The sequence below is a fragment of the Cucumis melo genome, chromosome 2 (genome assembly GCF_025177605.1).
Source record: "Cucumis melo cultivar AY chromosome 2, USDA_Cmelo_AY_1.0, whole genome shotgun sequence".
Taxonomy (NCBI): Eukaryota; Viridiplantae; Streptophyta; class Magnoliopsida; order Cucurbitales; family Cucurbitaceae; genus Cucumis; species Cucumis melo.
This window is the reverse complement of record NC_066858.1, coordinates 7,885,483-7,889,235: the sequence shown is the minus strand read 5'-3', so window position 1 is coordinate 7,889,235 and position 3,753 is coordinate 7,885,483. Positions and strand designations below refer to the sequence as shown.

Here is a 3,753-nt window from a genome sequence, read left to right as displayed (position 1 = left end):
CATAAAGGTAAGTTCGTAGAAACACGTAATAATCACAAAGAGTGAGCGTGTAGAAACACATAATAATCAAATAGAGTGAACTTGCAGGGGCACATAATAATCATAAAGATTGAACCTACAAGAACACATAGTAGGCACATAAGGGTGGAGAACGAATAAGGACATCATACACAGGGGCATACTGTCCTAATAGCTAACTAATAATCACCGTTAATCCAAAGCATATACATATAATAAAATCAGTAAATAATCATCCTCATGATTTCACAGTAAACCACATAATATGCAATTAACTATTCACCATACATATTGTCACAATAGACTATACAAATGGCTACCTTTCATAAATTTATGGTAACTCATTGGCTAAGTAACTGACTCTCATCCCAAATATCACAGTAACTGACCATACTAAGCTAACAGTTATCTAACACAATTATACAGTAACCCATAGGCTATGCATAAATTTCATCAATAAAAGATTGACAGTAAACTGTCACATTTTAAACCACATCATGCCTTATCAGCAATCCATTAATAGACATGTAAACAATCATATTTTTTACAGCAAGCATGGGTAGTTCCCAAAGTAAGCATATGCAGATAATTATGCTTTAACATTTCACAGGAACCTTAACCTAACCCAATAGCTACCCTTCACAATTAACAGTAACCTTAGGCTATACAAATAGTTTATCATCACAACTATTATTGGTTATGCATATAATTGTATCACAATTATCACAAAAATCAAACTCTATCCTAATTATCATAGTAATTAACCCTAAATCGAAAATCCAGTAGTAGAACCCTTACCTCAGACTATGCTAAATTCTTAGCTGCAAATGAAATCACAAATCTCATCTACTCAAAATCAAAATTTGAATTAGCAATTTTTGCCAACAAAGTACTAATTTAATTATCTTAGCTTACCAACTTTGTCACCCCCCTATCCCAAAGTCGCTTCTCACAACTAAGTAAAGGCATAGGGCCTAGACCTTCAACGTCTACCACGCCATGTAGTAAATGTTGAACGCCTAGTAAACGAAATGGCTTATCTTTGACAACCTTAACATAGGGCTTACATGCCAAGATTTCTTAACACAATAGCGAAATAAGCAACTTAAATTTCATTAACTTCGCCTTAGCACTTTGTTCACTTTCTCTTTTACACCATTACAAGACACACGCGAGATAGTACAATGGAATAAAAACAAAACTTTTCTTTATTAACTTAACACTTTTACAAGGTTCAAATAAAACTTTAAATTTTTCCTTACAACAAGACTTAAGACATAATCTTACAACCTCCCTTTGTCTTGCACAACTTTTCTAACTTCACGTCTGGTTTACCCGCCTCATTGTGTAGCAATGCACCTTGTTCTCACCTTGCCGCCAAGGTAAAAATCTTCAAGTTAAGGTCTTTAGGAATCTAGAATCCCTTTCTTCAACCTCTTCCCCTCAAGTCATTAACATCCTAACTCGAAGGCAGCCCTTTACAACCCTTTTCTCTCTGCGTCGCTAAACACTGCTTGTTGCAAAACCCTTTGTTAGTGGATCGTGTTTAGGGTTGTTCCTCCCCTGACTTAACTTTCTAGCCCTCTGGCTTCCCTGGCTTGGCCTCACCAACCTGGGTATTGCTCTCGCTTTCCTATTGAGCGGAGCCATTTACGCAAAGGAGCGATGCGCTTGCCAACTGCCTTTTTAGACGCAAGATAAGATGACAAGACTTTCACGTTGTATAACGCTACATAGTAACTCTGCCTTTCCTTTTTAACTAGGCTACAATGCCTGAAATCATCCTTTGCTTGGCTTTAACAACTAAAAACCTGAGGAAGAAAAACTTTAAAACATAAGTCAAACAGACTTAGTGAGTAATGGGTTGAGAAATACCTTTATGGAGAAAACAATAATAATCAGATAACAAATATTCACAAGATTAGATTGCGAACAAATAATTTTCTTCGTATCAAACCACAACAACCATCACCACAAGCGCCACGTCACATTCATCCTTTTTCATTAAACCAGCGTCTCGTTGTAACTTACTTAGACCTTGGATTCTTCTCTCTCCTAGACTTGGGATTCACACTCAACTAGTGATGTGAAAGTTACACTACAAGAGAAGGGGGTACTCCCGACCCCAAAAAACGTCGGTGAAAATGAAAAGTACGTCGAAAAAGGATATCTCGACGTACCAAACGGCATCGGGAAGAACGTCGGGAGAAATGCGTCGGTAGAGGCTTTCCCGATGTTGTATTGGTACGACGTCGGGAAAGCCTCTCCCGACGCCAAGATATGCGTCGGCATAGGCTGTATCGGGAATGAGGTATTTCCGACGCAGCCTATGCCGATGCAGATTTCGACGTCGGAAAAACTTCTTTTCCGACGTTTTTTCCTGACGTTTCTTTACATCGGGAATTCCTTTTTATATATATATTTTAAATAGTTTATTTCTACTTTTTTCCTTATAATATTTTGCTCAAACATTCACAATAATGTTCAGATATTTCAAAAAAATTTCCCGACGTTTTGGATTAAATTAAAAAAATTAAATATAAATTAAAATAAATTAAGAAATATACAAACACAAATTAAAAAAATAGAATTAAAATAAATAATACGAATAAGTTCACTACAACAAAATATAGTTCTCAAAATAGAAAAAACATAAACATTAAGAAAAAGTCTCCCAAGGAGGTACGTACGTGCGTTATTCTATACCTTCGGTTCTAAAAATGGTATAAAAATAACTAAGTTTAGTACATAATCATATATTGCAAAAACTTAAGAATAATAGAGACATATACGTACCGCAGAGCTAGGGATCATGTGGTGGTCCCTGTTGTGCACGAGTTAGTTCTTCTATCATCTTTTTCATACTTTCCACTTGTGAAGCTAATGCTTGGTGATTTCTATCTTGTACTTCAATCCGTTCCAAAGCTTCATGAAGTTTAGCTTGTAATTCAATCTCTTTTTCTGTGGACTGCGAACAAGATGTCGACGAACTGCTTGCACTCGCCGTTCTGCGGGCCTTCGGCTTGGATCCCCAACCAAGGCCTTTTGAGTAACCTGGTCGTCTACCCAACACCTGATCGCATATCTCATCCTCAGAGAGTGGTTGACTACTCTCTATGGTAGGTTGGGATTGGAGTTCTAGCATTTGATTCTACAACAAATTTTAAAACTATGTTAGGTAACGCGCAAAAATATATAATGAAAGTAGATAATTAATAAGGTCATAACTTACATGTGCATCCTCGGCGGCCTGCGACACGAATGTCCCAGCTCAAACGTGTGTTTCCCGGAACAATTCCACACGATTGATCAACTGCCCTCTTCTTTCAGCGAGCTCATACTGTCGTTGTAGAAACGACTTGGACCCGCTACTATGATTGTAAGGCTGCTTCTGTCTAGCAGCCTTGTTCGTCCGTGATTGCTTCTGTATTAAAACAATTATATTGTTTATTTCTTATGCATATTAAAACTTGTTATCATAATTAATCATGACAAATACCTGGAATGCACGGCTGATATAATGGTCGCAGAGGAAGTGCCAATCCTCATCACGTTCAACCAATGCGTTTGGTGGGTTGGCACGAGCCTCCTTCGGGTCGCTGTACTTTTTGAAATGTCTATGACAATCGGCCCGGAACTCTTTAAAGGTTGTGAGCATCTGACAGTCGGCCCGAAACTCTTTAATGACTCTCTATTATACACCCATTCTATGTAGTAGGGGATATTCCAATAGTC

At 37.6% G+C, this 3,753-nt stretch overlaps 1 long non-coding RNA gene across 1 annotated transcript; it reads right to left on the bottom strand.

The window, feature by feature from the left end:
- Nucleotides 1–1,208: 1,208 nt before the first annotated feature.
- LOC103491966 (uncharacterized) lies at nucleotides 1,209–3,163 on the bottom strand. Its single transcript, XR_538188.3, has 2 exons — nucleotides 2,815–3,163; nucleotides 1,209–1,829 (listed from the first exon to the last, which is right to left on the bottom strand). It is a non-coding gene; the product is annotated as an uncharacterized LOC103491966 (long non-coding RNA).
- Nucleotides 3,164–3,753: the final 590 nt, after the last annotated feature.